Here is a 9,307-nt window from a genome sequence, read left to right as displayed (position 1 = left end):
TTGGAAAGAATTAAACGCAACTCTGAAGATTGGGATCTCGACGAAAGTAAGGAGTCAGGTATAACACCTAAGTTTGATTGTGTTAAAGCTTTTATGGATACCGATGTTTTCCGTAAGTTTAGCACTAAATATGGACTTGACTCTGAGATAGTAGCCTCTTTTTGTGAATCGTTTGCTACTCATGTTGATCTCCCTAAAGAGAAGTGGTTTAAATATTATCCTCCCATAGAAGTAAAAGTAGTTGAACCTACTAAAGTTGAAGAAAAGACTATCACTTATAATGATCCTATTGTACCTACTACTTATGTTGAGAAACCACCTTTCCCTGTTAGAATAAAGGATCATGCTAAAGCTTCAACTGTGGTTCGTAAAAGCAATATCAGAACTTATACACCTCCTGAGCAAGTTAAAGTTGAACCTAATATTGCTATTGTTAAAGATCTCTTGGCTGATAATATTGATGGGCATGTTATTTACTTCTGTGATGAAACTGCTAGAATTGCTAAGCCTAGTGCTACAGATAAACATAGACCTGTTGTAGGCATGCCTGTTATTTCTGTTAAAATAGGAGATCATTGCTATCATGGCTTGTGTGATATGGGTGCTAGTGCTAGTGCAATACCTATTGACTTATACAAGAAAATTATGCATGATATTGCACCCGCTGAGTTAGAAGAAATTGATGTCACCATTAAACTTGCCAATAGAGATACTATTGCACCAATGGGGATTGTTAGAGATGTTGAAGTCTTGTGTGGAAAAACTAAATATCCTGCTGATTTTCTTGTTCTTGGTTCCCCACAAGATAGCTTTTGTCCCATTATATTTGGTAGACCCTTCTTGAATACTGTTAAGGCTAAGATAGACTGCAAAAGGGATGTTGTTACTATTGGTCTAGATGATATGTCTCATGAGTTTAATTTCTCTAAATTTAGTAGACAACATCGTGAAGAGGAATTGCCTAGTAAAGATGAAATAATTGGTCTTGCTTCTATTGCCGTGCCTCCTAATGATCCTTTAGAACAATATTTGCTTGACCATGAAAATGATATGTTTATGAATGAAAGAAGGGAAATAGATGAAGTGTTCTTTAAACAGGAACCTATTCTGAAACACAACTTGCCTGTTGAAATCCTAGGGGATCCTCCTCCACCCGAGGGTGATCCCGTGTTTGAGCTTAAACCATTACCTGATACTCTTAAATATGCTATCTTGATGAGAAAAAGATATATCATGTTATTATTAGTGCTAACCTTTCAGAGCTTGAAGAAGAGAGATTGTTTTAAACTCTAAAGAAGCACCGCACTGCTATTGGATATACTCTTGATGATCTTAAGGGCATTAGTCTCACTCTATGTCAACACAAAATAAATTTGGAGAAAGACGCCAAACCAGTTCGTGATCACCAACGACGGCTGAATCCTAAGATGAAAGAAGTGGTAAGAAAGGAGATATTAAAGCTTCTTGAGGCATGTATTTTTTATCCCGTGGCTGATAGTCAGTGGGTAAGTCATGTCCATTGTGTCCCTAAGAAAGGAGGTATTACTGTCGTTCCTAATGATAAAGATGAATTGATCCTGAAAAGAATTGTTACAGGTTATAGGATGGTAATGGATTTTCGCAAATTAAATAAGGCTACTAAAAAGGATCATTACCCCTTACCTTTATTGACCAAATGCTAGAAAGATTATCCAAACATACACATTTTTGCTTTCTAGATGGTTACTCTGGTTTCTCTCAAATACATGTGTCAGCTGATGATCAATCAAAGACTACCTTTACTTGCCCTTTCGGTACTTTTGCTTATAGACGTATGCCTTTTGGTTTATGTAATGCAGCTGCTACCTTTCAAAGATGCATGATGGCTATATTCTCTGACTTTTGTGAAAAGATATGTGAGGTTTTCATGGATGATTTCTCCATTTATGGATCCTCTTTTGATGATTGCTTGAGCAACGTTGATCGAGTTTTGCAGAGATGTGAAGAAACTAATCTTGTCTTGAACTGGGAGAAGTGCCACTTTATGGTTAATGAAGGCATTGTCTTGGGGCATAAAATTTCTGAAAGAGGTATTGAAGTTGATAAAGCTAAAGTTGATGCTATTGAGAAGATGCCATGTCCCAAGGACATCAAAGGTATAAGAAGTTTCCTTGGTCATGCCGGTTTTTATAGGAGGTTCATTAAGGACTTCTCAAAAATTTCTCGGCCTCTGACTAATTTATTACAAAAAGATATACCCTTTGTCTTTGATGATGCTTGTGTAGAAGCATTTGAAATACTTAAGAAAGCTTTGATTACTGCACCTATCGTTCGGCCACCTGATTGGAATTTGCCTTTTGAGATTATGTGTGATGCTAGCGATTATGCTGTAGGTGCTGTTTTAGGGCAAAGAGTTGATAAGAAACTAAATGTTATTCAATACGCTAGTAAAACTCTAGACACTGCCCAGAGAAATTATGCTACTACTGAAAAAGAATTTTTAGCAGTTGTATTTGCATGTGATAAGTTCAGATCTTACATTGTTGATTCTAAAGTAACTATTTGATACGTCTCCAACGTATCTATAATTTTTGATTGTTCCATGCTTTATTATATTCTGTTTTGGACATTACTGGGCTTTATTATACACTTTTATATTATTTTTTGGACTAACCTATTAACCGGAGGCCCGGCCCAAAATTGCTGTTTTTTGCCTATTTCAGAGTTTCGCAGAAAAAGAATATCAAACGGAGTCCAAACGGAATGAAACCTTCGGGAACGTGATTTTCGGCACGAACGTGATCCAGAGGACTTGGACCCTACGTCAAGACATCAACCAGGAGGCCACGAGGTAGGGGTCGCGCCTACCCCCCCAGAGCGCACCCTCCACCCTCGTGGGGCCCCTGTTGCTCCACCGACGTACTCCTTCCTCCTATATATACCTACGTACCCCCAACCTACCAAATATGAAGCCAAAAACCTAATTCCACCGCCGCAACCTTCTGTACCCGTGAGATCCCATCTTGGGGCCTGTTCCGGAGCTCCACCGGAGGGGGCATCGATCACGAAGGGCTTCTACATCAACACCATAGCCTCTCCGATGATGTGTGAGTAGTTTACCTCAGACCTTCGGGTCCATAGTTATTAGCTAGATGGCTTCTTCTCTCTTTTTGGATCTCAATACAATGTTCTCCCCCTCTCTCGTGGAGATCTATTCGATGTAATCTTCTTTTGCGGTGTGTTTGTTGAGACCGATGAATTGTGGGTTTATGATCAAGTTTATCTATGAACAATATTTGAATCTTCTCTGAATTCTTTTATGTATGATTGGTTATCTTTGCAAGTCTCTTCGAATTATTAGTTTGGTTTGGCCTACTAGATTGATCTTTCTTGCAATGGGAGAAGTGCTTAGCTTTGGGTTCAATCTTGTGGTGTCCTTTCCAAGTGACAGTAGGGGCAGCAAGGCACGTATTGTATTGTTGCCATCGAGGATAACAAGATGGGGTTTATATCATATTGCATGAGTTTATCCCTCTACATCATGTCATCTTGCTTAAGGCGTTACTCTGTTCTTATGAACTTAATACTCTGGATGCATGTTGGATAGCGGTCGATGTGTGGAGTAATAGTAGTAGATGCAGGCAGGAGTCGGTCTACTTGTCTCGGACGTGATGCCTATATACATGATCAGACCTAGATATTCTCATAACTATGCTCAATTCTGTCAATTGCTCAACAGTAATTTGTTCACCCACCGTAATACTTATGCTCTTGAGAGAAGCCACTAGTGAAACCTATGGCACCCGGGTCTACTTTCCATCATATTAATCTTCCAACACTTAGCTATTTCCGTTGCCTTTTATTTTACTTTGCATCTTTATCATAAAAATACCAAAAATATTATCTTATCATATCTATCAGATCTCACTCTCGTAAGTGACCGTGTAGGGATTGACAACCCCTTATCGCGTTGGCTGCGAGGATTTATTTGTTTGTGTAGGTGTGAGGGACTTGTGCGTGGCCTCCTACTGGATTGATACCTTGGTTCTCAAAAACTGAGGGAAATACTTACGCTACTTTGCTGCATCACCCTTTCCTCTTCAAGGGAAAACCAACGCAGTGCTCAAGAGGTAGCAAGAAGGATTTCTGGCGCCGTTGCCGGGGAGTCTACGGAAAAGTCAACATACCAAGTACCCATCACAAACCCTTATCTTCCGCATTACATTATTTGCCATTTGCCTCTCGTTTTCCTCTCCCCCACTTCACCCTTGCCGTTTTATTCGCCCTCTCTTTTTAGTTTGCCTTTTTCATTCGCTTCTTTTTCGCTGGCTTGTCGTTATGGCTAGCTCGGTCTTTATCCCTTCATCTCCCGACTTTGAAGTCCTCCACTTCAAGCAAAGACAAGGGGAAATTTAAAAGATGCTTGGTTTGTTGGAAATATGCCCTAGAGGCAATAATAAATGGTTATTATTATATTTCTTTGTTCATGGTAATTGTCTATTATTCATGCTATAATTGTATTGTCCGGAAATCGTAATACATGTGTGAATACATAGACCACAACCTGTCCCTAGTAAGCCTCTAGTTGACTAGTTCGTTGATCAACAGATAGTCATGGTTTCCTGACTATGGACATTGGATGTCATTGATAACGGGATCACATCATTAGGAGAATGATGTGATGGACAAGACCCAACTTAAGCATAGCATAAAAGATCGTGTAGTTTCGTTTGCTAGAGCTTTTCCAATGTCAAGTATCTTTTCCTTAGACCATGAGATCGTGCAACTCCCGGATACCGTAGGAGTGCTTTGGGTGTGCCAAACGTCACAACGTAACTGGGTGACTATAAAGGTGCATTACGGGTATCTCCGAAAGTGTCTGTTGGGTTGGCACGGATCGAGACTGGGATTTGTCACTCCGTGTAAACGGAGAGGTATCTCTGGGCCCACTCGGTAATGCATCATCATAATGAGCTCAATGTGACTAAGGCGTTAGTCACGGGATCATGCATTGCGGTACGAGTAAAGAGACTTGCCGGTAACGAGATTGAACTAGGTATTGGGATACCGACGATCGAATCTCGGGCAAGTAACATACCGATTGACAAAGGGAATTGCATACGGATTGATTGAATCCTCGACACCGTGGTTCATCCGATGATATCATCGTGGAACATGTGGGAGCCAACATGGGTATCCAGATCCCGCTGTTGGTTATTGACCGGAGAGGCGTCTCGGTCATGTCTGCATGTCTCCCGAACCCGTAGGGTCTACACACTTAAGGTCCGGTGACGCTAGGGTTGTAGAGATATATGTATGCGGAAACCCGAAAATTGTTCGGAGTCCCGGATGAGATCCCGGACATCACGAGAGGTTCCGGAATGGTCCGGAGGTAAAGATTTATATATGGGAAGTCTTATTTTGGTCGCCGGAAAAGTTTCGCACTTTATCGGTATTGTACCGGGAGTGCCGAAAGGGGTCCGGGGGTCCACCAGCCCCGGGGGGCCACATGGGCTGTAAGGGGTGCGCCTTGGCCTATATGGGCCAAGGGAACCAGCCCCAAGAGGCCCATGCGCAAGAGATAAGAAAAAAAGGGAGAGTCCTAAAAGGGGAAGGCACCTCCGAGGTGCCTTGGGGGGGAAGGACTCCCCCCTGGCCGCACCCTTCCTTGGAGGAAGGGGCAAGGCTGCGCCCCCCCTCTCCCTTGGCCCTATATATAGTGGGGGGAAGGGAGGGCAGCAACATCTAAGCCTTGGGCGCCTCCCTCCTCCCATGCAACACCTCTCTCTCTCTCGCAGAAGCTTGCGAAGCCCTGCCGGAGAGCCGCTACATCCACCACCACGCCGTCGTGCTGTTGGATCTCCATAAACCTCTCCTCCCCCCTTGCTGGATCAAGAAGGAGGAGACGTCGCTGCACCGTACGTGTGTTGAACGCGGAGGTGCCGTACGTTCGGCACTCGGTCATCGGTGATTTGGATCACGGCGAGTACGACTCCGTCATCCACGTTCATTGGAACGCTTCCGCTCGCGATCTACAAGGGTATGTAGATGCACTCCCTTCCCCTCGTTGCTAGTAGACTCCATAGATGCATCTTGGTGAGCGTAGGAAAATTTTAAATTATGCTACGATTCCCAACATGGTTTAGGATGCTCGAATCTTATCGTAATTGCAACATAGAGGGAGATTTTAAAATTTTGCTTCGCAATTTTTATGTTGGGTTAACCTTGCCCCATAAACAACTCCTCGATTTTTCCGCCAAAGGCGGTTTTATCGATATTGATCCTAGCTTCGCTTATGAAATTATAGAGGGGATAGTGGGAATTCTCCCCCTACAAAAAGTATCATCCCTTACCCAAGAAGATACTCAAATCCTAGAGAAATTATGTGAGTTACAAAAAATTGTTGAACCTCTTAAAAGTATTGGTGGGAATATCAACCGCATGAATAATCTGATTACACTTTGCAATAAGCGGCTGGATACTTTAGATCAAAAGATCACCGAGCATAACTCCATTAAGAAATTTCCTACCAAAGATGGCAATACCTAGATCTATCCTTGCTTTTATGCCTAGCTAGGGGCGTTAAACGATAGCGCTTGTTGGGAGGCAACCCAATTTTATTTTTAGTTTTTTTGCTTTTTGCTTCTGTATAGGAATAAATATTTGATCTAGCCTCTGGTTAGATGTGTTTGTATGTTTTAATTAGTGTTTGTGCCAAGTTTAACCTATAGGATCTTCTTGGATGATAGTTATTTGATCTTGCTATAAATTCCAGAAACTTTCTGTTCACGAAAATAATTGTTAAAAATCACCAGAACGTGATAAAATATTGATTCCAATTTCTGCTGATCAATAAACAAATTGTCTAGGTCTTCCTATTTTTGCTGAATTTTTGGAGTTCCAGAAGTTTGCGTTAGTTACAGATTACTATAGACTGTTCTGTTTTTGACAGATTCTGTTTTTCGTGTGTTGATTGCTTATTTTGATGAATCTATGGCTAGTAAAATAGTTTATAAACCATAGAGAAGTTGGAATACAGTAGGTTTAACACCAATATAAATAAAGAATGAGTTCATTACAGTACCTTGAGGTGGTCTTTTTTTTCTTTCGCTAACGGAGCTTACGAGATTTTCTGCTGAGTTTTGCGTTGTGAAGTTTTCAAGTTTTGGGTGAAAGATTTGATGGATTATGGAACAAGGAGTGGCAAGAGCCTAAGCTTGGGGATGCCCATGGCACCCCAAGATAATCTAAGGACACCTAAAAGCCAAAGCTTGGGGATGCCCCGGAAGGCATCCCCTCTTTTGTCTATTTCCATCGGTAACTTTACTTGGAGCTATATTTTTATTCACCACATGATATGTGTTTTGCTTGGAGCGTCTTGTATTATTTGAGTCTTTATTTGTTAGTTTACCACAATCATCCTTGCTGTACACACCTTTTGAGAGAGTCACACTTGATTCGGAATTTATTAGAATACTCTATGTGCTTCACTTATATTTTTCGAGCTATACAGTTTTTGCTCTAGTGCTTCACTTATATCTTTTAGAGCACGGTGGTGGATTTGTTTTATAGAAACTTTTGATCTCTCATGCTTCACTTATATTATTTTGAGAGTCTTAAAATAGCATGGCAATTTGCTTTAATTAATATCATGAGAAATTTGATGCTTGATAATTGTCTTGAGATATAAAGGTAGTAATATCATAGTTGTGCTAGTTGAGTAATTGTGGAATTGAAAAATACATGTGTTGGAGTTTGTGATTCCCGTAGCATGCACGTATGGTGAACCCTTATGTAACAAAGTCGGAGCATGAAGTATTTGTTGATTGTCTTCCTTTGTGTGGCGGTCGGGATCGCGCGATGGTTAACTCCTACCAACCCTTCCCCTAGGAGCATGCGTAGTAGTACTTTGCTTCGAGGGCTAATAAATTTTTGCAATAAGTATATGAGTTCTTTATGACTAATGTGAGTACATGGATTATACGCACACTTACCTTTCCGCAATTTTCTAGCCTCTTCGGTACCGCGCATTGCCCTTTCTCACCTTGAGAGTTGGTGCAAACTTCGCCGGTGCATCCAAATCCCGTGATATGATATGCTCTATCACACATAAACCTCCTTATATCTTCCTCAAAACAGCCACCATACCTACCTATCATGGAATTTCCATAGCCATTCCGAGATACATTGCCATGCAACTTTCCACCGTTTCATTTATAATGACTTACTCCATTATTGTCATATTGCTTTGCATGATCATGTAGTTGACATTGTATTTGTGGCAAAGCCACCGTTCATAATTCTTTCATACATGTCGCTCTTGATTCATTGCATATCCCGGTACACCGCCGGAGGCATTCATATAGAGTCATATTTTGTTCTAAGTATTGAGTTGTAATTCCTGAGTTGTAAGTAAATAAACGTGTGATGATCATCATTATTAGAGCATTGTCCCAAGTGAGGAAAGGATGATGGAGACTATGATTCCCCCACAAGTCGGGATGAGACTCTGGACTAAAAAAAAGAGGCCATAAAAAAAAGAGAAAAGGCCCGAATAATAAAAAAATGATGAGAGAAAAAGAGAGAAGGGACAATGTTACTATCCTTTTACCACATTTGTGCTTCAAAAGTAGCACCGTGATCTTCATAATAGAGAATCTCTCATTTTGTCACTTTCATATACTAGTGGGAAATTTCATTATAGAACTTGGCTTGTATATTCCAATGATGGGCTTCCTCAAATGCCCGAGGTCTTCGTGAGCAAGCAAGTTGGATGCACACCCACTTAGTTTCTTTTTGAGCTTTCATACACTTATAGCTCTAGTGCATCCGTTGCATGGTAATCCCTACTCCTCGCATTAACATCAATTGATGGGCATCTCCATAGCCCGTTGATTAGCCTCGTTGATGTGAGACTTTCGCCTTTTTTGTCTTCCCACATAACCCCTACCATTATACCTTATTCCACCATAGTGCTATATCCATGGCTTGTGCTCATGTATTGCGTAAGAGTTGAAAAGGCTGAAGCGCATTAAAGGTATGAACCAATTGCTTGGCCAAAACCGGGGTCGTAAATGATATGAATATTTTGTGTGGGGAAGATGGAGCATAGCCAGACTATATGATTTTGTAGGGATAACTTGCTTTGGCTATGTTATTTTGATAAGACATAATTGCTTAGTTAGTATGCTTGAAGTATTATTGTTTTTATGTCAAGATTAAACTTTTATCTTGAATCATATCAAATCTGAACATTCATGCCACAATAAGAAGAATTATATTGAAATTATGCCAAGTAGCATTCCACAACAAAAATTCTGTTTTTATC

This window comes from Aegilops tauschii, chromosome 1 (assembly GCF_002575655.3).
Source record: "Aegilops tauschii subsp. strangulata cultivar AL8/78 chromosome 1, Aet v6.0, whole genome shotgun sequence".
Taxonomy (NCBI): Eukaryota; Viridiplantae; Streptophyta; class Magnoliopsida; order Poales; family Poaceae; genus Aegilops; species Aegilops tauschii.
This window is presented reverse-complemented; position numbering follows the sequence as displayed.